Below are 27,439 nucleotides of genomic sequence, written 5' to 3'. Positions count from 1 at the left end.
GAGAGTACGTGGGTTGGGTAGAGTTTCGTATGACATCACGCTTTTCGCTCAAACACTGGCTGTGATGTCATTTTTGACTGGTGACCAGGTTGAGACATTTTATCCCAGTGGTGTGATGTCATTACAGGATGGATTCCAGGGGAATGCAAATGTTGCAACACTCTATGATCAACCGGCAGAGCTCCCGCTAATGACATAATATCCTGGCGGTACAGAGATGGCGACTTTTTTTCTGGGATCAGCTGTATAGTGATATGCAGCATATGATGTAACACTGCATGTGGACATTCCCTAGATCAGTTCCCATTAATGAATGCACTTATGTCCCTTAAAACTTAGGCTTAAATAGTCTCGCAGCTCACGACCTCGGCGCAGTCCCTTCCTGAAATGACAGCCTAGCAATAGTCAGCAGCGGGATATCCTTTATTCTCCGCTGAACACCCGGCCAGTGAAAATTGCTCTGTGTGGGTACGTTTCCCTTATCACAGTTTATGGTAGGAATGTTCCTGGAAGATATGATTATGTTGTCGATCTCGGTGTAACACATCTAAGTGTTGAGGGGATAACACCTAACGTAGCGGCGGAGCCTCGGAACGCTCTGACAATGCAGCGACTTCTGCACGTACAGCCCGCAATAATGTAATTATACGCTGCAGCAAATGATATACAATCTGTAAGTGATATGTGCTAATAGAGCGCCGCAACGTGTACACGCCGCTCTGCTTAAAGGAGAAGCAGCAGCAAAGCAAAATGCTATGGAAACGAGCGGGGAAACCCTGCAGAACGTTGATGTCGAAGAGTCAACTGCTTAATGGGGTTATCCCGGCTTAGGATAATGTAAAGTCCCGCCACAGTCCAATGTACTTTATCTTTCAATTTGTCACTATATATTATTAAAATTATTATTGTTTACATGCCGAGGCATAAAAACCTATCCAGATCTAAGGCTGCGTTCACATCTGTGGTCGGGATTTCTGTTTTGTCTGCTCCTTTTCAGGATAATTTGATTTCATGTTCAAAACTGATGAATTGCATCAGTGACGCAGGAAGACCCCGTCGATGATCACGGCGCTCGTCTGGGCTCCGCTATGTGTCTGCTTTTTTAATGGAATAAAAAGTTCAGCATGATGTGTCCGGTTCCCATGTTCTGACACATACTGTACTGAAACCCAAACAACCCCATAGTGGTAGCCATGGGCGGATGGATCCACGGGAATCCGGTCCATCTGCCAGATCGGTAGTCTCCGGCTGCTGGAGGGGAGGTTGACAAAACTCTTAGGTTATGTGCGCACGATCAGGAGTTGCTTGCAGAAATTTTTGCAGCTTTTCTGCAAGGTTCTGCACCTCTTAGCAGCAAAAACGCTGCGGAAATTCCGCGCATTTTTGATACTTTTTTTTGCGGTTTTATGCATTTTTTCCAATGCATTGTATAGGAAAAACTTAGGCAAAAACGCAAAAAAGAATGGACATGCTGCTTCTTTTTACGTACATAAAATTATGTCATGTGCACAGTTCTGCCTAAATCTCATAGGAAATCATGGGATAAGGATTTCAATGCGTTTTTGAGGCCAATTACGCGCATCAAAAACGCACCGTGTGCACATAGCCTTACCCTCCCATATCCCCAGAGCGGCTCTTGGTTATCTGGGGATGGTGTAATGTAATCTGTCCGAAAAGCCACAATAATGACGTCTCGTCAGTCCTGGATAATCAAAAGCCCTGCAGGGGATATCGGAAGGTAAGAGATTCACAAGCCTCCCATCCAGAGGCCAGGGGCTACTGAACTGGCAGGAGGACCGGAGTCCCATGAATCCATCCGCCTAACTCTACAGTCATGGCCAAAAGTTTTGAGAATGACACCAAAATTATATTTTCACATGATCTGCTGGCCTCTGGTTTTTATTAGTGTTTGTCTGATGTTTATATCACATACAGAAATATAATTGCAATCATATTATGAGTACCAATAGGTTATATTGACCGTTAGAATGAGTTAATGCAACAAGTCAATATTTGCAGTGTTGCCCCTTCTTCTTCAAGACCTCTGTAATCCTCCCTGGCATGCTCTCAATCAACTTTTGGACCAAATCCTGACTGATAGCAGTCCATTCTTGTATAATCAATGCTTGCATTTTGCCAGAATTTGTTGGTTTTTGTTTGTCCACCCGTCTCTTGATGATTGACCACAAGTTCTCAATGGGATTAAGATCTGGGGAGCTTCCAGGCCATGGACCCAAAATCTCTATGTTTTGTTCCATGAGCCATTTAGTTATCACCTTTGCTTTATGGTAAGGTGCTCCATCATGCTGGAAAAGGCATTGTTGGGCGCCAAACTGCTCTTGGACGGTTGGGAGAAGTTGCTCTTGGAGGACATTCTGGTACCATTCTTTATTCATGGCTGTGTTTTTAGGCAAGACTGTGAGTGAGCCGATTCCCTTGGCTGAGAAGCAACCCCACACATGAATGGTTTCAGGATGCTTTACAGTTGGCATGAGACAAGACTGGTGGTAGCGCTCACCTCTTCTTCTCCGAATAAGCTGTTTTCCAGATGTCCCAAACAATCGAAAAGGGGATTCATCAGAGAAAATGACTTTGCCCCAGTCCTCAGCAGTCCACTCCCTGTACCTTTTGCAGAATATCAGTCGGTCCCTGATGTTTTTTCTGGAGAGAAGTGGCTTCTTTGCTGCCCTCCTTGAAACCAGCCCTTGCTCAAAGAGTCTCTGCCTCACAGTGCGTGCAGAAGCACTCACACCAGCCTGCTGCCATTCCTGAGCAAGCTCGGCACTGCTGGTAGTCCAATCCCGCAGCTGAAACAGTTTTAAGATACGGTCCTGGCGCTTGCTGGTCTTTCTTGGGCGCCCTGGAGCCTTTTTGACAACAATGGAAGCTCTCTCCTTGAAGTTCTTGATGATGCGATAGATTGTTGACTGAGGTGCAATATTTGTAGCTGCGATACTCTTCCCTGTTAGGCCATTTTTGTGCAGTGCAATGATGGCTGCACGTGTTTCTTTAGAGATAACCATGGTTAACTGAAGAGAAACAATGATACCAAGAACCAGCCTCCTTTTAAAGTGTCCAGTGATGTCATTCTTACTTAATCATGACTGATTGATCGCCAGCCCTGTCCTCATCAACACCCACACCTGTGTTAATGGATCAATCACTAAAACGATGTTAGCTGCTCCTTTTAAGGCAGGACTGCAATGATGTTGAAATGTGTTTTGGGGGTTAAAGTTCATTTTCTGGGCAAATATTGACTTTGCAAGTACAGTAATTGCTGTTAAGCTGATCACTCTTTGACATTCAGGAGTATATGCAAATTGCCATTACAAAAAATGAAGCATTAAACTTTGGAAAAATTACTATTTGTCTCATTCTCAATACTTTTGGACATGAATTCCATTTGTTTGTTCCTGAATGTAATTGTGAACCTCACCTAATACTTACAGCTGAAGGTTTGCTACAATTGTATGCGATCTAGACAATCTTAGGATTATAGGTGACACATTGCAACAAACTATCAGGACAGGAGAAAGTTGTGTGAGGTTGATTTTTACCTATTTTTTACCTATTATAGAATATTAGATTTTTACAGACTCAACCTCTTGAAATGAAGATGTTTCTATTCATTAACATCATTCAGAGCTCTTAAAAATAGTGAATCCCAAGCTAAATATTAAAGGGAATGGACTCATGAGGCGAGATGGTCTTGGGACACCCTCTAGATCCGCTTCTAGTTGGAATAATTCTGAGTTCTGCTCTGGGGCTCTGACATAAATAAGGAGATCAATGGAGGTTGTGAGACTGGAAATACTTTTAAATCAGATCTGCGAAAGTACTTGTCTGACCATAAAAAGCTGCAGAGAATGTTTTTTAGGAAGTTCTTTTCCCTCCCTCCTCTATGTGGGAAACATTGATTGTCCGTCATACAGGCACACAGTCGAAAAGTCAGTGTTAATTTTTGACTCCACCAAGTTCCAGCAAGTTTTCAAGAATCTCTGCTGATTCATTTCAAAACTCTGTTTACCAAATAGAAAACCACAGAGCCCCTTTATAAAGGATGATACAATCCTGTCTGCCTTCAGCCACCACTAGGGGGAGCTTCTTGTACACCGTGTTATTATTCAGTTCAATGTTCACGCAGTAAGCTCCCCCTAGTGTTGGCTGCGGGTAAAAAGGATTTCATCAATGAAGGCAATGTTCACACTTGCATTTCACCCTCTGCTAAAATCTGCTGGAAGTTCTATCATATTAACCAGAAGAAAAAAAAAAAGCACATTGTTTCTTTTAAAATGATGGACACCCTAATGGACTCCAAATGGGCCCTGCTATAGTCTGACAATGTGTAATTATCGTGGTGCTGTGGGGAAATTGGACACTTTGTGTTAGTTGTCCCCACAGATTACAGCTGATATCTGTGGGGGTTCCAAGAAGGGGACATTGTGGGATAATATGGGATGATCGGGATTGTACTGCAATGAATGGAGCAATGTGATTTTTTTCCATGAATTTTCCACTGCGGTGTTTCGGTACAAGGGATGTGTTTTGACATCTGCAAGCTTGTGCATTTTGTGTTTTTCCGAGAACATAGGAAGTCAGGGTTAAAGATGGAGCGTGTGATCTGCGAGCAGGCACGTGCCAGTCACTCTTACACATGCAATACAAAGTGTTTGCAAAGTTATTCACTGAACATAACGTCAGAGACTGGAGCCGATGCCCCCTCAGCCTCGACGTACTCATGGCACCAAGACACCCCACCCATAAAATCCACTGCTACAAGCAGAACACGGAATCATCACCAAGACAACAGCAGCAAAGAGGACAATATCAACCTCACCAGCTCCAAATCATCACCAAAATGTAACAGGAAGCTGGAAAAGTCACTCAGCATTAGCCATGACTAATTAGACTCATTGTCGGGTCCTTTCAACATCTGTAACGCCCACAAAAAATACAGGGAAATGTCACTTCAATCAAAACTCGAAGTTCGGAGGATCAAATTCTGCACAGTTAGAGGTTTGGTTTGATTGTGAAAGATTGTGGACAAAGACGAGTCAGGACCAATAGATTCTACATAAAATGTTTTAGTATGGAAACCAGAACATGACTATACCATGCACCATGAGGAGACCATGTACCAACCTGAGAAGACCATGCATCAATGTGAGGAGACCATGCGCCAACATGAGGAGACCATGTACCAACATGAGAAGACCATGCAATCAATGTGAGGAGGTTATGCACCAACATGAGAAGACCATGTACCAACATGAGAAGGCTATGCATCAATGTGAGGAGACCATGTACCATCATGAGGAGACCATGTACCAACATGAGGAGACCATGTACCAATGTGAGGAGACCATGTACCAACATGAGGAGACCATGCAATCAATGTGAGGAGGTTATGCACCAACATGAGGAGAACATGTACCAACATGAGGAGACCATGTACCAATGTGAGGAGACCATGTACCATCATGAGGAGACCATGTACCAACATGAGGAGACCATGTACCATCATGAGGAGACCATGTACCAACATGAGAAGACCATGCATCAATGTGAGGAGACCATGTACCAACATGAGGAGACCATGTACCAATGTGAGGAGACCATGTACCAACATGAGGAGACCATGTACCAATGTGAGGAGACCATGTACCAACATGAGGAGACCATGCAATCAATGTGAGGAGGTTATGCACCAACATGAGGAGACCATGTACCAACATGAGGAGACCATGTACCAATGTGAGGAGACCATGTACCATCATGAGGAGACCATGTACCAACATGAGGAGACCATGTACCATCATGAGGAGACCATGTACCAACATGAGACGACCATGCATCAATGTGAGGAGACCATGTACCATCATGAGGAGACCATGTACCAACATGAGGAGACCATGTACCAATGTGAGGAGACCATGTACCATCATGAGGAGACCATGTACCAACATGAGGAGACCATGCAATCAATGTGAGGAGGTTATGCACCAACATGAGGAGACCATGTACCAACATGAGGAGACCATGTACCAACATGAGGAGACCATGTACCAATGTGAGGAGACCATGTACCATCATGAGGAGACCATGTACCAACATGAGGAGACCATGTACCATCATGAGGAGACCATGTACCAACATGAGACGACCATGCATCAATGTGAGGAGACCATGTACCATCATGAGGAGACCATGTACCAACATGAGGAGACCATGTACCAATGTGAGGAGACCATGTACCAACATGAGGAGACCATGTACCAATGTGAGGAGACCATGTACCAACATGAGGAGACCATGCAATCAATGTGAGGAGGTTATGCACCAACATGAGGAGACCATGTACCAACATGAGGAGACCATGTACCAATGTGAGGAGACCATGTACCATCATGAGGAGACCATGTACCAACATGAGGAGACCATGTACCATCATGAGGAGACCATGTACCAACATGAGACGACCATGCATCAATGTGAGGAGACCATGTACCATCATGAGGAGACCATGTACCAACATGAGGAGACCATGTACCAATGTGAGGAGACCATGTACCATCATGAGGAGACCATGTACCAACATGAGGAGACCATGCAATCAATGTGAGGAGGTTATGCACCAACATGAGGAGACCATGTACCAACATGAGGAGACCATGTACCAACATGAGGAGACCATGCATTAATATGAGGAGACCATGTACCAACATGAGGAGACCATGCATCAATGTGAGGAGGTTATGCACCAACATGAGGAGGCCATGCATCAATGTGAGGAGGTTATGCACCAACATGAGGAGACCATGTACCAACATGAGGAGACCATGTACCAACATGAGGAGACCATGCATCAATGTGAGGAGACCATGTACCATCATGAGGAGACCTTGTACCAACATGAGAAGACTATGCATCAATGTGAGGAGGTTATGCACCAACATGAGGAGACCATGTACCAACATGAGAAGGCCATGCATCAATGTGAGGAGACCATGTACCATCATGAGGAGACCTTGTACCAACATGAGAAGACTATGCATCAATGTGAGGAGGTTATGCACCAACATGAGGAGACCATGTACCAACATAAGAAGGCCATGCATCAATGTGAGGAGACCATGTACCATCATGAGGAGACCTTGTACCAACATGAGAAGACTATGTATCAATGTGAGGAGGTTATGCACCAACATGAGGAGACCATGTACCAACATGAGAAGGCCATGCATCAATGTGAGGAGACCATGTACCATCATGAAGAGACTGTAACATACCTGGCGGCGTCCTTGCATGGTGGTCCATCTCCCACTGTGCAAGAGCGCGCACTTGATCTCCAGTCCAGAATGTCTCTCTGGCTTCCCTCCTTGCTGTCTGTTTGTCTGTTTTGGCTGCATAGGGCGACGCCCGCTGAACTTCCTGTTTCTTGTACCTGCTGCGGACACACCCCTGTTGCACCTTCAGCCTATTGCTGTCCATCTTTGGGTATTTATACCACCTTCTTCCTCAAGATGGCGCCTGAGCATAGTGTTTCATTCAGTGTGTGCCTGCACTCTGAAGATGCCAGGTCCCGTTCTTTGTCTCCTGTCTTGCGGTATCAGTTCCCGTGTCTGAACTGAGTCCTGTCTATGTCTCCTGCCTTGCGGTATCAGTTCCCGTGTCTGAACTGAGTCCTGTCTGTGTACTCTTGCCTGCTGCCTTTCCTGGAGGCTGTATTTCCAGGCCTGTCTGAACACGCTCCTAGCCTGTTCCTCCCGCCTTCTAGGGGCCGATTACCTAGATCCGTTCCTGTATCTTGTCTGTCCTGTCTGAACACGCTCCTAGCCTGTTCCTCCCGCCTTCTAGGGGCCGATTACCTAGATCCGTTCCTGTATCTTGTCTGTCCTGTCTGAACACGCTCCTTGCCTGTTTGTCCCGCCTCTCTGGGGGCCGATTACCCAGACCTGCTCCTGTATCTTGTCTGTTCTGTCTGAACACGCTCCTTGCCTGTTCGTCCCGCCACTCTGGGGGCCGTATTCCCAGACCCGCTCCTGTGTCCCGCTCCTGTGTCGGTCTCGTCCGTACACTCAGTTCCAGTCTGTACTCTCTCCTTTCTTTCATCTGTCTTTTCTCTATGTCCGTTCCTTTCCTTTTTCTGCAGAGTCTGAACTCGTACCTAACTCCTGCCTGTTGTCTCTGTACTCCCGTTTGTGAGTTTGTGGTCCACTCGCTACTTCACTGCAAGTACCCTGTGGGTGTCTGGCTCTGCCTTTCCCTTCCTGTCTGTTCCGTGTGAACAGAGCCCTGTCCCCCCTACTCAGCCTTGCCTGCTCTTACCCTTTTGCTCACTGCTCCGGCAGTCCTGTCCTGCCCTGCTTCTGCCCGCTGCTCCGGCAGTCCTGTCCTGCCCTGCTTCTGTCCGCTGCTCCGGCAGTCCTGTCCTGCCCTGCATCTGCCCGCTGCTCCGGCAGTCCTGTCCTGCCCTGCTTCTGCCCGCTGCTCCGGCAGTCCTGTCCTGCTTCTGCCCACTGCTCCGGCAGTCCTGTCCTGCCCTGCTTCTGCCCGCTGCTCCGGCAGTCCTGTCCTGCTTCTGCCCGCTGCTCCGGCAGTCCTGTCCTGCCCTGCTTCTGCCCGCTGCTCCGGCAGTCCTGTCCTGCCCTGCTTCTGCCCGCTGCTCCGGCAGTCCTGTCCTGCCCTGCTTCTGCCCGCTGCTCCGGCAGTCCTGTCCTGCCCTGCTTGTGTTCGCTGCTCCTGCAGCCCCGTCCTGCTCTGTTCTTGCCCACCGCTTTGGGCGTTCCCTCTCTGCTGTGGTTGTCTACCGCATCTGCGGTTCTGTGACCCAGTCTGTACTGGGTCTTAACCTTTCTGTGCTCCAGCCCGTCCTTTCGGCCAGTACCTCCCTGCCTGCATACTCGCCTGTATCCACCCCTCTGCATACCTGCCGTGTTTGCTTACATCCACCAGTCTGTGCCAGCCTAACCTGCCTGTTCCAGTAATTCCAGTGTGGGTCAACCCCCGTGTCCGGAGTTTGACCTGGAGTAGCACCTGGTCCCTCTGCCCGGTTTCTCCCTGGTGCACTGGCGTCGTATGCCGTCGTGCCACCTTGGTCGGATCGGCCAGATACTTAGTCACGCCCCTCCAGGCACTCTCCGGTCCATGGTCCAGTGGAACCACAACACCCGCACACGCCAGTCAGTCCGGGCGTGTGCATAACAGCATGCTCAGGCCATGGTTCCCGTTGAGCCCCACGGCCTTCGCTCTCTGAGAAGTTTTCCAGCGAATACATGCATTAAAAATAAATAAATAAAATTTATTTATTTTTTTCTCAGCTGAGTTCCAGGCGAATTACGCACCCGTCCAGATGGATCTATCTGCTCTCGTTCCTGCGGATCCGCCACGTTACTATGGGGATCCAAGACAAAGTCGTGCATTTGTGGAGCAATGCATGCTACACTTCAAGTTCTACCCTCTATGTTTTCCCACCGATCGGGTTAAGGTGGCATTCATTATGTCTTACCTGGCGGGTGATGCCTTGGAATGGATCAACCCCCTATATGAAACACGGGATCCGATCCTCCTGGACCTAATGGCCTTCCTGGTGGCCTTTCTAATGGTCTTCGATGATCCTAACCCGGAGGCTCCTGCTGAAGCTTCACCTCCCAATATCCCGGAGCAGCCCCGATGGGTAATGTGTGTGGGTAGCGCAATAGTCCTCCAGCCCAATGAGACTACTGCCCACCCAGAATCCTCACAGGGTGACTACGCTTTCCGGAATACTTCTCCCAACCTCAAGAGGCAGTCCAGACGTGCTAGACGTAGAGGCAAGCCGTCACGCCAGGGTCTGTCCTCCCTGAGACCTCCTGACCCCAACCTTGAAGTCCCTACTGAAGCTTCATCTCCCTGTATCCCGGAGAAGCCCCAACGGGTAATGTGCGTGGGTAGTGCTCCGGTTCTCCTGCCCGAAGAGACTTCTGCCCATCCAGACTCCACACAGGAGAACTTCCTGCACCCAGCATCAGATGCTTCACCCACTTTAACCGGTGTGCATGTCCAAGGATGCTCCAAAGCTGTGGTTACCTCTGAGTCTGTGCACCTCTACTACCTGGCGGAGGACCCCCTGTTGCCTCCTGAATCCTCCGGGATACCACTCGATGACAAATGGAGAGAGACTTCTCTACACTCGGTACTCGATACTTTGTCCGCTTCGTCCTGTGAGCCTGACAATGGGTACCCAAAAGTGGTAGTTACCCCCGGGTCTCTACACCCCTCCGACCAGGCGGAGGACCTCCAGTTGTCTCCAGAACCCTTCGGGGTGCTACCTGGTAGCGAAAGGACAGAGACTCTCCTATACTCTGTACCTGATGCCTCGCTCGCTTCGTCCAGTGAGTCCAACCTAGTGTACTCCGAAGCAGAGGTTACTCCCGAGTCTCTACACCCCTCCGACCAGGCGCAGGACCTCCAGTTGTCTCCAGAACCCTTCGGGGTGCCACCTGGTGGTGAATGGACAGAGACTTTCCTATATCCTGGATCTGATACCTCGCTTGCTTCGTCCAGTGAGTCCGACCTTGTGTACTCTGAAGCAGATGTTTTCTCTGAGCCTCTGCACTCTTCTGACCCGGCGGAGGACCTCCAGTTGTTTCCTGAATTCTCCGGGGTACCACCAGATAACAAAGAGACAGTGACTTTTCCTCATTATGTACCTGATAACCCGTCTATTTCTTCCTGTGAGCTTGACAAGATGTACCTCGAAGCAGAGATTACCCCCAAGTCTCTGTCCCCCTCCAACCCGGTGAAGGACTTCCAGTCGTCTCCTGTACCCTCTGGGGTGCCACCTGAAAATATGTGGAGAGAGACTTCCTTGTGTGCTGTTCCTGGTACTCCACCCGTTTCGTCTGTTGCTAGGGATGGCTGGATAGGAGGTAGCATCCTAGCTAACCAGATGAGATCAATTTTTCCTGTGGACAGTGGAAGTGATCTCCTTGAAGTGAACGACTGGTCCTCTAATTCCCTGCGGAAGATTCTGGCAGGCCTGAAGAAGAGGGGGCGTAAGGGGGGGGGTACTGTAACATACCTGGCGGCGTCCTTGCATGGTGGTCCATCTCCCACTGTGCAAGAGCGCGCACTTGATCTCCAGTCCAGAATGTCTCTCTGGCTTCCCTCCTTGCTGTCTGTTTGTCTGTTTTGGCTGCATAGGGCGACGCCCGCTGAACTTCCTGTTTCTTGTACCTGCTGCGGACACGCCCCTGTTGCACCTTCAGCCTATTGCTGTCCATCTTTGGGTATTTATACCACCTTCTTCCTCAAGATGGCGCCTGAGCATAGTGTTTCATTCAGTGTGTGCCTGCACTCTGAAGATGCCAGGTCCCGTTCTTTGTCTCCTGTCTTGCGGTATCAGTTCCCGTGTCTGAACTGAGTCCTGTCTATGTCTCCTGCCTTGCGGTATCAGTTCCCGTGTCTGAACTGAGTCCTGTCTGTGTACTCTTGCCTGCTGCCTTTCCTGGAGGCTGTATTTCCAGGCCTGTCTGAACACGCTCCTAGCCTGTTCCTCCCGCCTTCTAGGGGCCGATTACCTAGATCCGTTCCTGTATCTTGTCTGTCCTGTCTGAACACGCTCCTAGCCTGTTCCTCCCGCCTTCTAGGGGCCGATTACCTAGATCCGTTCCTGTATTTTGTCTGTCCTGTCTGAACACGCTCCTTGCCTGTTTGTCCCGCCTCTCTGGGGGCCGATTACCCAGACCTGCTCCTGTATCTTGTCTGTTCTGTCTGAACACGCTCCTTGCCTGTTCGTCCCGCCACTCTGGGGGCCGTATTCCCAGACCCGCTCCTGTGTCCCGCTCCTGTGTCGGTCTCGTCCGTACACTCAGTTCCAGTCTGTACTCTCTCCTTTCTTTCATCTGTCTTTTCTCTATGTCCGTTCCTTTCCTTTTTCTGCAGAGTCTGAACTCGTACCTAACTCCTGCCTGTTGTCTCTGTACTCCCGTTTGTGAGTTTGTGGTCCACTCGCTACTTCACTGCAAGTACCCTGTGGGTGTCTGGCTCTGCCTTTCCCTTCCTGTCTGTTCCGTGTGAACAGAGCCCTGTCCCCCCTACTCAGCCTTGCCTGCTCTTACCCTTTTGCTCACTGCTCCGGCAGTCCTGTCCTGCCCTGCTTCTGCCCGCTGCTCCGGCAGTCCTGTCCTGCCCTGCTTCTGTCCGCTGCTCCGGCAGTCCTGTCCTGCCCTGCTTCTGCCCGCTGCTCCGGCAGTCCTGTCCTGCTTCTGCCCGCTGCTCCGGCAGTCCTGTCCTGCCCTGCTTCTGCCCGCTGCTCCGGCAGTCCTGTCCTGCTTCTGCCCGCTGCTCCGGCAGTCCTGTCCTGCCCTGCTTCTGCCCGCTGCTCCGGCAGTCCTGTCCTGCCCTGCTTCTGCCCGCTGCTCCGGCAGTCCTGTCCTGCCCTGCTTCTGCCCGCTGCTCCGGCAGTCCTGTCCTGCCCTGCTTCTGCCCGCTGCTCCGGCAGTCCTGTCCTGCCCTGCTTCTGCCCGCTGCTCCGGCAGTCCTGTCCTGCCCTGCTTGTGTTCGCTGCTCCTGCAGCCCCGTCCTGCTCTGTTCTTGCCCACCGCTTTGGGCGTTCCCTCTCTGCTGTGGTTGTCTACCGCATCTGCGGTTCTGTGACCCAGTCTGTACTGGGTCTTAACCTTTCTGTGCTCCAGCCCGTCCTTTCGGCCAGTACCTCCCTGCCTGCATACTCGCCTGTATCCACCCCTCTGCATACCTGCCGTGTTTGCTTACATCCACCAGTCTGTGCCAGCCTAACCTGCCTGTTCCAGTAATTCCAGTGTGGGTCAACCCCCGTGTCCGGAGTTTGACCTGGAGTAGCACCTGGTCCCTCTGCCCGGTTTCTCCCTGGTGCACTGGCGTCGTATGCCGTCGTGCCACCTTGGTCGGATCGGCCAGATACTTAGTCACGCCCCTCCAGGCACTCTCCGGTCCATGGTCCAGTGGAACCACAACACCCGCACACGCCAGTCAGTCCGGGCGTGTGCATAACAGAGACCTTGTACCAACATGAGAAGACTATGCATCAATGTGAGGAGGTTATGCACCAACATGAGGAGACCATGTACCAACATGAGAAGGCTATGCATCAATGTGAGGAGGTTATGCACCAACATGAGGAGACCATGTACCAACATGAGAAGACTATGCATCAATGTGAGGAGGTTATGCACCAACATGAGGAGACCATGCACCAACATGAGAAGGCTATGCATCAATGTGAGGAGGTTATGCACCAACATGAGAAGACCATGTACCAACATGAGAAGGCCATGCATCAATGTGAGGAGACCATGTACCATCATGAGGAGACCTTGTACCAACATGAGAAGACTATGCATCAATGTGAGGAGGTTATGCACCAACATGAGGAGACCATGCACCAACATGAGAAGGCTATGCATCAATGTGAGGAGGTTATGCACCAACATGAGAAGACCATGTACCAATATGAGAAGACCATGCATCAATGTGAGGAGGTTATGCACAAACATGAGGAGACCATGTACCAATATGAGAAAACCATGCATCAATGTGAGGAGGTTATGCACCAACATGAGGAGACCATGTACCAACATGAGAAGACTATGCATCAATGTGAGGAGACCATGTACCATCATGAGGAGACCTTGTACCAACATGAGAAGACTATGCATCAATGTGAGGAGGTTATACACCAACATGAGAAGACCATGTACCAATATGAGAAGACCATGCATCAATGTGAGGAGGTTATGCACCAACATGAGAAGACCATGTACCAACAAGAGAAGACTATGCATCAATGTGAGGAGATTATGCACCAACATGAGAAGACCATGTACCAATATGAGGAGACCATGCATCAATGTGAGGAGGTTATGCACCAACCTGAGACCATGTACCAACATGAGGAGACCATGTACCAATGTGAGGAGACCATGCACCAACATGAGGAGACCATGCACCAACATGAGGAGACCATGCACCAACATGAGGAGACCATGCACCAACATGAGGAGACCATGCACCATCATGAGGAAACCATGCATCAATGTGAAGAGGTTATGCACCAACATGAGAAGACCATGCATCAATGTGAGGAGGTTATGCACCAACATGAGGAGTCCATGCACCAACATGAGAAGACCATGCACCAACAGGAGGAGACCATGTACCAATATGAGAAGACCATGCATTAATGTGAGAGGGTTATACACCAACATGAGAAGACCATGTACCAACATGAGAAGACTATGCATCAATGTGAGGAGGTTATGCACCAACATGAGAAGACCATGTACCAATATGAGAAGACCATGCATCAATGTGAGGAGGTTATGCACCAACATGAGAAGACCATGTACCAACATGAGAAGACAATGCATCAATGTGAGGAGGTTATGCACCAACATGAGGAGACCATGTACCAATATGAGGAGACTATGCATCAATGTGAGGAGGTTATGCACCAACATTAAGAGCCCATGCACCAACATGAGGAGACCATGCACCATCATGAGGAAACCATGCATCAATGTGAGGAGGTTATGCACCAACATGAGAAGACCATGCATCAATGTGAGGAGGTTATGCACCAAAATGAGGAGTCCATGCACCAACATAAGAAGACCATGCATCAATGTGAGGAGGTTATGCACCAACATGAGGAGACCATGTACCAACATGAGAAGACTATGCATCAATGTGAGGAGACCATGTACCATCATGAGGAGACCTTGTACCAACATGAGAAGACTATGCATCAATGTGAGGAGGTTATACACCAACATGAGAAGACCATGTACCAATATGAGAAGACCATGCATCAATGTGAGGAGGTTATGCACCAACATGAGAAGACCATGTACCAACAAGAGAAGACTATGCATCAATGTGAGGAGATTATGCACCAACATGAGAAGACCATGTACCAATATGAGGAGACCATGCATCAATGTGAGGAGGTTATGCACCAACCTGAGACCATGTACCAACATGAGGAGACCATGTACCAATGTGAGGAGACCATGCACCAACATGAGGAGACCATGCACCAACATGAGGAGACCATGCACCAACATGAGGAGACCATGCACCAACATGAGGAGACCATGCACCAACATGAGGAGACCATGCACCATCATGAGGAAACCATGCATCAATGTGAAGAGGTTATGCACCAACATGAGAAGACCATGCATCAATGTGAGGAGGTTATGCACCAACATGAGGAGTCCATGCACCAACATGAGAAGACCATGCACCAACAGGAGGAGACCATGTACCAATATGAGAAGACCATGCATTAATGTGAGAGGGTTATACACCAACATGAGAAGACCATGTACCAACATGAGAAGACTATGCATCAATGTGAGGAGGTTATGCACCAACATGAGAAGACCATGTACCAATATGAGAAGACCATGCATCAATGTGAGGAGGTTATGCACCAACATGAGAAGACCATGTACCAACATGAGAAGACAATGCATCAATGTGAGGAGGTTATGCACCAACATGAGGAGACCATGTACCAATATGAGGAGACTATGCATCAATGTGAGGAGGTTATGCACCAACATTAAGAGCCCATGCACCAACATGAGGAGACCATGCACCATCATGAGGAAACCATGCATCAATGTGAGGAGGTTATGCACCAACATGAGAAGACCATGCATCAATGTGAGGAGGTTATGCACCAAAATGAGGAGTCCATGCACCAACATAAGAAGACCATGCATCAATGTGAGGAGGTTATGCACCAACATGAGGAGACCATGTACCAACATGAGGAGACCATGCACCAACATGAGGAGACCATGCACCATCATGAGGAAACCATGCATCAATGTGAAGAGGTTATGCACCAATATGAGAAGACTATGCATCAATGTGAGGAGGTTATGCACCAACATGAGGAGGCCATGCACCAACATGAGGAGGCCATGCACCAACATGAGAAGACCATGTACCAATATGAGAAGACCACACAGAGCGATCTATTATATAGAGTCATTACACACAGAGTGATCTATTATATAGAGTCATTACACACAGAGGGATCTATTATATAGAGTCATTACACACAGAGGGATCTATTATATAGAGTCATTACACACAGAGGGGTCTATTATATAGAGTCATTACACACAGAGGGATCTATTATATAGAGTCATTACACACAGAGGGATCTATTATATAGAGTCATTACACACAGAGGGATCTATTATATAGAGTCATTACACACAGAGGGATCTATTATATAGAGTCATTACACACAGAGGGATCTATTATATAGAGTCATTACACACAGAGGGATCTATTTCATGTGTTTATTTCTGTTAATGTTGATGATTATGGCTTACAGCCAATGAAAACACAAAAGTCATTATCTCAGTAAATTAAAATAATTAACAAAAAAGCACCTGCAAAGGCTTCCTAAGCATTTAAAAAGGTCCCTTAATCTGTTTCAGTAGGCTCCATAATCACGGAGAAGACTGCTGACGTGACAGATGTCCAGAAGGCAGTCATTGACACACTCCACAAGGTCCCAGAGTCCGGAGGAAGAGTGGAGAGGCCACAATCCAAGCTGCTGGAGGTCTAGTGTGAAGTTTCCACAATCAGTGATGGTTTGGGGAGCCATGTCATCTGCTGGTGGAGGTCCACTGTGTTTTATCAAGACCAAAGTCAGCGCCGCCGTCTACCAGGACATTTTACAGCACTTCATGCTTCCCTCTGCCGACAAGCTTTTTAGATGGAAATGTCCTTCTCCAGCAGGACTTGGACCCTGTCCACACGGCCAAAAGTGCCAATACCTGGTTTACACACAACAGGATCACTGTGCTTGATTGGCAGCAAACTCGCCTGACCTTAACCCCATAAAGAATCTATTATAGAGAATCTATGGGGTATTGTCAGGAGGAAGATGAGACCCCAGACCCTACAATGCAGACGAGCTGAAGGCTGCTATCAAAGTCACCGGGGATTCCATAACACCTCAGCAGTGCCACAGGCTGATCCCTCCATGCCACAGGCTGATCCCTCCATGCCACAGGCTGATCCCTCCATGCCACAGGCTGATCCCTCCATGCCACAGGCTGATCCCTCCATGCCACATTGCCGCATTGATGCAGTAATTGATGCACAAGGAGCCCGACCAAGTATTGAGGCATTTACTGAACAGACATTTCGGATTTTAAAAACATTTTCAAGCTGTTGTTATAAATTATTCTAATTTACTGAGATAATGACTTGTGTGTTTTCATTGGTTGTAAGCCATAATCAACTAACACAAAAAGCCCTTTTATCTATTTATTATGAAAGATAATCTTTAATAGTCATATTTGACAAATATAACATACATAAAGTGCCCATAAAAAGTGACCTAGTGCAGGCAGAAATATACATTCATCATGATTAATTTTTCCTATTTTCACACCTTCTTACTGAAGACGATAATCTTTCACTACTTGATATATAATATATAGGTGTGAACTTGAACAAAAAACAGCCTATACATAATAGGTCACTAATCTTAAAAACAGCAGGAGAAGGTTATTGTAGGTGGGACTTATGAATACATAAATATTATTTCCAAAACTGCATCAATATACCACATACATGTCAAGGGCTCAACCCTATATATATGGAAGCCATAATCATCAACATTAACAGAAATAACCACGTGAAATAGATCCCTCTGTGTGTAATGACTCTATATAATAGATCCCTCTGTGTGTAATGACTCTATATAATAGATCCCTCTGTGTGTAATGACTATATAATAGATCCCTCTATGTGTAATGACTATATAATAGATCCCTCTGTGTGTAATGACTCTATATAATAGATCCCTCTGTGTGTAATGACTCTATATAATAGATCCCTCTGCGTGTAATGACTATATAATAGATCCCTCTGTGTGTAATGACTCTATATAATAGATCCCTCTGTGTGTAATGACTCTATATAATAGATCCCTCTGTGTGTAATGACTCTATATAATAGATCCCTCAGTGTGTAATGACTCTATATAATAGATCCCTCTGCGTGTAATGACTCTATATAATAGATCCCTCTGCGTGTAATGACTCTATATAATAGATCCCTCTGTGTGTAATGACTCTATATAATAGATCCCTCTGTGTGTAATGACTCTATATAATAGATCACTCTGTGTGTAATGACTCTATATAATAGATCCCTCTGTGTGTAATGACTCTATATAATAGATCCCTCTGCGTGTAATGACTTTATATAATAGATCCCTCTGTGTGTAATGACTCTATATAATAGATCCCTCTGTGTGTAATGACTCTATATAATAGATCCCTCTGTGTGTAATGACTCTATATAATAGATCCCTCTGTGTGTAATGACTCTATATAATAGATCCCTCTGTGTGTAATGACTCTATATAATAGATCCCTCTGTGTGTAATGACTCTATATAATAGATCCCTCTGTGTGTAATGACTCTATATAATAGATCCCTCTGCGTGTAATGACTCTATATAATAGATCCCTCTGTGTGTAATGACTCTATATAATAGATCCCTCTGTGTGTAATGACTCTATATAATAGATCCCTCTGTGTGTAATGACTCTATATAATAGATCCCTCTGTGTGTAATGACTCTATATAATATAGGAGTTTCACTTTTTGTATTGAAGAACTGAAATAAATTAACTTTTTGATGATATTCTAATTTAGTGAGATGCACCTGTATCAACATAAAGAAACCATGCATCAATACGAGGATATCACGCATCAACACAGGGGAACATCAACATGAAGAGACTATGCCTTATCATGAGGAGAACATGTGTCATCATTAGAAGACCATATACCACTAAAAAAGACCATGCACATTTACAAGTAGAGCATACATCATCATGGGACGACCCATCAAATGAAAAAATATCACAAGAAGACCATGTATAACCAAAAGGAAACTATATGTCATCAGGAGAAGCTCATGCAACAAAACGAGGAGATAAACCGTCAGATGAAGAGGTCATTTATCATCAGGATGAGATCATTCACACGAGTTGACTGTATATAATCATGAGAAGATCAAAGATTATAAAGAGTAAATTATTTACCGTAACGAGAAGAGTATTTATCAAACATATGAGAACGTGGATAAATGTTACTAGATCTGAATCAACATAAAGCTAACATACAACAATGGTTAAAGGGAATCTGTCAGTAGATCAACCCTCCTAAGCCGTCTATATGAGCATTCAGGTCAAAGAAAGTAGAATAAAAGGATACCTTGATATCTGTGATTAGATGTCTTACTCCAGAGAAGTCAACATTTTTCTTACCCCCGATAATGACCCGGCCAAATTTTTGAAATCTGACCAGTGTCACTTTATGTAGTAATAACTCTGAAATGCCTCAACATATCCAATTGAATTTGAGATTGTTTTTTTCGTGAGACATTAAACTTTACGATAGTAGTAAATTTAAGTTGATTTTGTTTTGTGTTTATTTTTAAAAAATATCAGAAATGTGACAAAAATTTAAAACAATTCGCAATTTTCAAACTTTGAATGATTGTCCCTTTAATCCAGCTAGTCGTACCGCACAAAAACATTCACAAATAACAAGTCCCTCGTCTACTTTACATCAGTAACATTTGTAAAATCTTCTTTTTATTTTGTTAAACATTTCCGAAGGTTTAAAACTGTAGCAATACTTTTTTCATTTTTTTTCAAGGAAATTTACAAAACTTTTTTTTTTTTTTTACGGACCTATTCAGTTTTGAAATGAATTTGGGGTTTCCTATATATTGGAAATCCCCATAAGTGATACCATTTTAAAAAACAGCACCCCTCAATGTATTCAAAATGGATTTCAGGTAGTTTATTAACCCTTCAGGTACGTTTCAGGAATTAATGCAAAGTGACAGGACAGGAACTTCTGAACAGGCCGCTATAGCCGGAAGACTCTAAGGTTCGTTATTTGGCCGTGAATTGCAACGGCAAACATCAGGACCACACGATCAAGATCTCAGGGTGACGATGGGGTTAAAGAGGGAGCCCCCCACACTCTGTTAACCATCTAGATGCTGTAGTAGTCACTATTGCAAGCAGTATTTAAGGGGTTAAACGGCCTTGATCAGTGCCAAAGCTGATCGCTGTCAGCTACAGTATACAGTACACAGTAATGTAGTAGTATACAGCTGATAGTTGCTAGATTGTCACCTGTCAGAGGATGATAGTCTTTTTATATCATCGTATTGGCGGTCATTAAGGGGTTAATATGTAAATGAGCTTTTAAGATCTATGGGCGGGGCATAAATCTACCTGAGAATCTGCCTCCAGAGCTCATTTTAAATGTAAGATGGTGTTACCAGTGTAAGACATGTAATGACTGACAGTCTGTGCTCCTGATCTACGAGTCTCACACTGAGAAATGCAACTTTACGTCTCATTTCATTTAAAACAAGCTCTGGAAGTATATTCTCTTGGAGATCTGTGCCCCGTCCATAGATCTTATCAGCTCATTTAAATATTCAGAAAAAACGTGGATTTCTCTGAAATAAGACATCATATCAATGATATCAAGATATCATTATATTCAACTTTCTATGACCTACATGCCCATATAGGCAGCTCAAGGAGGTTGATCTTACCGACGGATTCCATTTAAGCCTGATACGAAGCATCATTCAAAGAAGAAACTATATCATAATGAAAAGATCATACATCATTCTGAGAATTCCATCCATCAACGTGAAGAGACCATGTAGTATCAAGAGAAAATAAATGAAACCATGTGTTCTATCATCATGAATCATCACAAAAACATTGTGTATCAGGAAGGTGACAGAAGAAAACTGCAGAGTCATGAGAACAATAGGAGGAGGTACAGTCATACATCCATGTAAGATAGTTACAAGAGTGTACACAAATACAAAGCGAGTGCAGCTCTGGAGTATAATACAGGAAGTAACTCAGGATCAGTAATGTAATGTATATACACAGTGACTGCACCAGCAGAATAGTGAGTGCAGCTCTGGAGTATAATACAGGATGTAACTCAGGATCAGTAATGTAATGTATGTACACAGTGACTGCACCAGCAGAATAGTGAGTGCAGCTCTGGAGTATAATACAGGAGGTAACTCAGGATCAGTAATGTAATGTATATACACAGTGACTGCACCAGCAGAATAGTGAGTGCAGCTCTGGAGTATAATACAGGATGTAACTCAGGATCAGTAATGTAATGTATGTACACAGTGACTGCACCAGCAGAATAGTGAGTGCAGCTCTGGAGGATAATACAGGAGGTAACTCAGGATCAGTAATGTAATGTATGTACACAGTGACTGCACCAGCAGAATAGTGAGTGCAGCTCTGGAGTATAATACAGGATGTAACTCAGGATCAGTAATGTAATGTATATACACAGTGACTGCACCAGCAGAATAGTGAGTGCAGCTCTGGAGTATAATACAGGAGGTAACTCAGGATCTGTAATGTAATGTATATACACAGTGACTGCACCAGCAGAATAGTGAGTGCAGCTCTGGAGTATAATACAGGATGTAACTCAGGATCAGTAATATAATGTATGTACACAGTGACTGCACCAGCAGAATAGTGAGTGCAGCTCTGGGGTATAATACAGGAGGTAACTCAGGATCAGTAATGTAATGTATGTACACAGTGACTGCACCAGCAGAATAGTGAGTGCAGCTCTGGAGTATAATACAGGATGTAACTCAGGATCAGTAATGTAATGTATATACACAGTGACTGCACCAGCAGAATAGTGAGTGCAGCTCTGGAGTATAATACAGGAGGTAACTCAGGATCTGTAATGTAATGTATATACACAGTGACTGCACCAGCAGAATAGTGAGTGCAGCTCTGGAGTATAATACAGGATGTAACTCAGGATCAGTAATGTAATGTATATACACAGTGACTGCACCAGCAGAATAGTGAGTGCAGCTCTGGAGTATAATGCAGGATGTAACTCAGGATCAGTAATGTAATGTATGTACACAGTGACTGCACCAGCAGAATAGTGAGTGCAGCTCTGGAGTATAATACAGGATGTAACTCAGGATCAGTAATGTAATGTATGTACACAAGTGACAGCAGCAGCAGAATAGTGAGTGCAGCTCTGGAGTATAATACAGGATGTAACTCAGGATCAGTACAGGATCAGTAATGTAATGTATGTACACAGTGACTGCAGCAGCAGAATAGTGAGTGCAGCTCTGGAGTATAATACAGGAAGTAACTCAGGATCAGTAATGTAATGTATGTGTAGCATCGGCGTCTCTGCCCCGTTCTAGGCAGAGACGCCGTCCCTCTCACCTCCCCGCTCCTGGCACGGCGTCCTCCAGCGCTGCTCTCCCCGCTGCTTCCGGCACGCGCTCCTTCCCCGGCAGTGTGCTTAGGGCGCGCGCGCGCTCCCCTTCTCTTAAAGGGACCGCGCGCGTCGTCCTAAGGAGTCCCCGTCCAATTGCCGGAGGACCTCCCATTTAAAAGGCACCTCCTCCAAAATGGAGGTGCCCGAGCAATGTTGTAGCACTGTTCACCACTCTGCTTCAGCCCTCAGGTCCCGTTGCCAGTTACCTGCCAGATACCTGCCAGATTCCTGCCAGTCTGCTGTCTAATTCCTGCCTGATATCCTGCTACCTGCCTGCTAGCCTGAGGTCCGACGGTCTGCCTTACTACTCCGGTCAGTCTGTCTAAGGACCAGCTTGCCCGCTCACCTGGGAGCGCATATCTGCTACCTGCCTGCTAGCCTACCTGGAGGCTCTGACGTCACGTGCTGTGACCACCTGCCTGTCCAGTGACTCCTGCCCGCTCACCTGGGAGCGCTCATCTGCTGCCTGTCTGCTAGCCTACCTGGAGGCTCTGCCGTCACGTGCTGTGACCACCTGCCTGTCCAGTGACTCCTGCCCGCTCACCTGGGAGCGCTCATCTGCTGCCTGTCCGCTAGCCTACCTGGAGGCTCTGCCGTCACGTGCTGTGACCACCCGCCTGTCCAGAGACGTCTGCCCGCTCACCTGGGAGCGCTCATCTGCCGCCTGTCTGTTGGTCTTCCTGGAGGCTCCGCCGTCACATGCTGTGACCACCCGTTTATCCAGAGACTCTCGCCTGCTCACCTGGGAGCTCACGTCTATCATCAGCCGCCACAGGTCGTACCAACCCTTTACCCAGAGACTGCCCCGGTCACTTGCCGTGACCATCTGCCCGTTCACCCAGAGACTGCCCCGGTCACTTGCCGTGACCATCTGCCCGTTCACCCAGAGACTGCCCCGGTCACTTGCCGTGATCATCTGCCCGTTCATCCAGAGACTGCCCCGGTCACTTGCCGTGACCTCCTGCCCGTTCTTCTAGAGACTGTCCCGGTCACCTGCTGTGACTGCCTGCCTGGTCGCCACCCGCTCCCTTACAAGGACCGCCCCCTTGTATAGTAGCTCAGAGGTTCCGCCTCCCAGACCCGTTACAGTTTGCTCGGGCCATGGAACCCGGTGGCCCCCAAGCCCCCTCGCTCTCGGACCTGTGTCATGAACTGTCCCATCAGAGGTCCCAACAGGAGTCTATCCTGGGTCACCTGCGGAATGTCAATTCTCGCCTGGACACTCTGACTGCTCTGCCTGCAACCACCGCCAGTGCCATGACTCGCAATCCGGCAGCTCCACTGCCCACTAATAACATGGTATCCTACCCCGGACCCCGGCTTTCTGCACCTCCTCGTTTCGGAGGCGACTCCGCCCAGGCTCGTGGCTTCATAAATCAGTGCACCCTGCACTTTGAACTCCTGTCTCACCAGTTTAACTCCGACAGGGCCAAAACTGCCTTCATCATGTCCCATCTCACCGGAGAGGCCCTGGCCTGGCTAAATCTTCTATGGGAGAGAGGAGACCCCCTGGTGTCCGACTTGCCTGCCTTTCTCACGGCTTTCCGGAAAGTCTTCGACGAACCCGGACGGAAGACCTTATCCGCATCATCTCTGCTACGCCTCTGTCTGGGAAGTCTCACCGTGGGCCAATATGCCATACGGTTCCGTACCCTTGCCTCGGAGCTGGCCTGGGATAATGACGCTCTGGTTTCTGTCTTCTGGGAGGGTCTGTCCGGCCATATAAAAGATGAACTTGCCGGTCGGGATATTCCTACCACTCTCGATGACCTAATAACTCTTGCCACCCGGATTGACCTGCGGTTCCAGGAGCGTGCCAAAGAGGTCACCCGTGAGAGGAGGTTTCCACGTCTTGCTCCTACTTTTCAGAAACCCGTCACTCCCTCCGTCTCTCCTCAGCTACACTCTCCTGAGCCTATGCAGGTCGACCAGACCAAGATGGTCGGTTCTCGCCAAGAATCTCGCCGAGCCGAGGGAAGCTGTTTCTATTGTGGCAGTATGAAGCACTTCATCCGTTCCTGCCCGGAAAAGCCGGGAAACGCCAGTGTCTAGGACCACTCGGAGAGGTCGTCCTAGACAAAAGTAAGCCCTCTCCGTCTCTGACCTTACCGGTCTCTATTGCTTGGGGAGAAAACCGTCTCTTTGAACTCGCCCATCTGGATTCTGGAGCTGCTGGAAACCTCATCTCCCAGTCTCTGGTAGAGAGATACCATATTCCCACCAAGTCCCTGGCTGAACCATTGTCAGTCGCCTCCGTGGATGGAAGACTTCTCTCGGAGACCATCCTGCTCGTCACCGAACCCATAACCCTGCAGGTGGGAATGCTGCACTCTGAGGAGATCTCATTCCATGTGCTGTGCGGACTTTCTCACTCCCTGTTGCTAGGTCTACCTTGGCTCCAGACACATGAACCCGTATTGAACTGGCGGTCCGGTGAAGTACTCCGATGGGGTCCTGACTGCCATAGGACCTGCCTGGTCCCGGTCCGTCCTCTTCGCCCTCAGCCTACTCCAGCTAACTTACCTGGTCTCCCGGCTCCCTACTGGCCCTATGCGGACGTCTTCGGTAAGAAGGAAGCTGAGACGTTGCCACCCCATAGGCCATACGATTGCCCGATCGACCTGGTACCTGGCACCACTCCTCCCCGTGGGCGTATCTACCCGTTGTCTGCAGCCGAGACCCGAGCCATGTCTGAGTACATTGAAGAGAATCTGGCTAGGGGATTTATCTGAAAATCTACCTCCCCAGCTGGAGCCGGATTCTTCTTTGTCAAAAAGAAAGACGGCTCGCTACGTCCCTGTATTGACTACAGAGGACTCAATCTCATCACGGTAAAAAACAAATATCCCCTGCCACTCATCTCCGAATTGTTTGACCGTCTCAAGGGCGCCAGGATCTTCTCCAAGCTGGATCTACGAGGAGCGTATAATCTGGTCCGTATCCGTCAAGGAGACGAGTGGAAGACGGCATTCAATACCCGGGACGGTCACTACGAGTACCTTGTGATGCCCTTCGGTCTCTGTAATGCTCCCGCGGTCTTTCAGGAACTAGTCAACGACATCTTCCGTGACCTCCTGTACTCCTGCGTAGTGGTATACCTGGACGATATCTTGGTCTTCTCTCCGGATCTCCCCACACACCGGAGGGATGTTCGTCAGGTCCTGCTTAGGCTTCGGCAGAACCACCTTTACGCCAAATACGAGAAGTGCCTCTTCGATCAGACCTCCCTTCCGTTCTTGGGCTATGTCATCTCCCAAACAGGTCTGCAAATGGATCCCGAGAAGCTCTCTTCCGTTCTAAAATGGCCTCGTCCTGAAGGTTTGAAGGCGATACAGCGATTCCTGGGCTTCGCTAATTATTATCGTCTTTTCATCCCACACTTCTCGTCTCGGACTGCTCCCATATCTGCACTTACCCGTAAGGGGGCTAACCCCAGAACATGGTCGCCTGAAGCCGAGGAGGCCTTCCTTTCCCTAAAGAAAGCCTTCGCCTCTGCTCCCGTCCTGCATCGTCCGGACTGTAATAAACAATTCTACCTGGAGGTTGATGCCTCCTCTTCCGGAGCCGGAGCGGTGCTCACCCAGAAGTCTTCTACTGGGAGAATGGACACGTGCGGCTTCTTCTCCAAAATCTTCTCCTCGTCGGAGCGCAACTACTCCATTGGAGACCGGGAATTGCTAGCCATCAAATTGGCACTGGGAGAGTGGAGCTATCTGCTTGAAGGGGCTCTCTACCCGGTAATTATCTACACGGATCACAAAAACCTGGCATATCTCCAAAATGCCCAGAGACTCAATCCTCGCCAGGCCCGGTGGTTGTTGTTTTTTGCCCGCTTCGACTTCATTCTTCATTTCCGTCCGGCGGACAAGAACGTCAAAGCTGATGCCTTGTCCCGGTCCTTCCTGTCCTCCGATCAAGAGGAGGAACCTACGCACATCATCGACTCCTCCAAGGTGATGAATGTGGCCCCCGTGGATCTGACTCGTCTTCCACCCGGTAAGACGTTCGTAGCTGTGCCAGATCGGGAGAGGGTTCTTCGCTGGGGACATTCTTCTAAACTAGCTGGCCATGCTGGCCAAAAGAAGACCTTCCAACTTATTACCCGGCATTACTGGTGGCCTACCCTGCGTAAGGACGTGGTAGACTTCGTCGCGGCCTGTTCATCCTGTGCCCGTAACAAAGTTCCCCGACATCTACCTGCCGGCCATCTCCTGCCCCTTCCCGTACCTGCTGCTCCTTGGCAACACATCGCTATGGACTTTATCACCGACCTTCCAGTTTCTGCCGGTTGCACTGTCATTTGGGTTGTCGCTGACCGTTTTTCTAAGATGGCCCACTTCATTCCCCTGCCTGGTCTTCCGTCTGCACCCGAGCTGGCTAAAGACTTTATCCGCCACATCTTCCGTCTCCATGGTCTGCCCCTACACATCGTGTCGGATCGTGGGGTTCAGTTCACCTCTCGCTTCTGAAGAGCCACATGTAAGCTGCTGGACATTACCCTGGATTTCTCCTCCGCTTACCACCCTCAGTCCAATGGTCAAGTGGAGCGGATCAATCAGATCTTGTCCAGCTACCTCCGGCACTTCGTTGATGCTCACCACTCGGACTGGGTGGATCTCCTACCATGGGCCGAGTTCTCTTATAACAACCATGAGAGCGAGTCCTCTTCCAAATCCCCGTTCTTTATAGTCGGTGGCCAACATCCCCGGATTCCACTTCCTGTCTCCGTTTCTGTGGACAACCCTGCTGCGGAGTCTCTTGTCAGCGAATTTTCTACTATTTGGGAGAGCACCAGGTCCGCTCTTCTTCTCTCCTCTGAGCGGATGAAGAGATATGCTGATAAGAGACGTCTGGATCCGCCCCAATTCCGTCCGGGAGACAAGGTTTGGCTCTCATCCAAACATGTGCGGCTCAAAGTACCCTCCTACAAGTTGGGTCCTCGATTCATCGGCCCCTTCGAAGTCCTCAGGCAAATTAACCCTGTGGCCTACAAATTAAAACTCCCGGCCACCCTACGGATCCCCAACTCCTT

General features: G+C 47.9%; 1 protein-coding gene across 14 annotated transcripts in view; it reads right to left on the bottom strand.

The window, feature by feature from the left end:
- The window catches only part of ZBTB20 (zinc finger and BTB domain containing 20), a 1,152,793-nt gene that overhangs the window by 265,876 nt on the left and 859,478 nt on the right, over positions 1–27,439 (bottom strand). The window lies entirely within an intron of this gene.

The sequence above is a fragment of the Phyllobates terribilis genome, unplaced genomic scaffold (genome assembly GCF_046119375.1).
Source record: "Phyllobates terribilis strain yellow unplaced genomic scaffold, ASM4611937v1 Scaffold_2__4_contigs__length_985480577, whole genome shotgun sequence".
Taxonomy (NCBI): domain Eukaryota; kingdom Metazoa; phylum Chordata; class Amphibia; order Anura; family Dendrobatidae; genus Phyllobates; species Phyllobates terribilis.
This window is presented reverse-complemented; position numbering and strand designations above follow the sequence as displayed.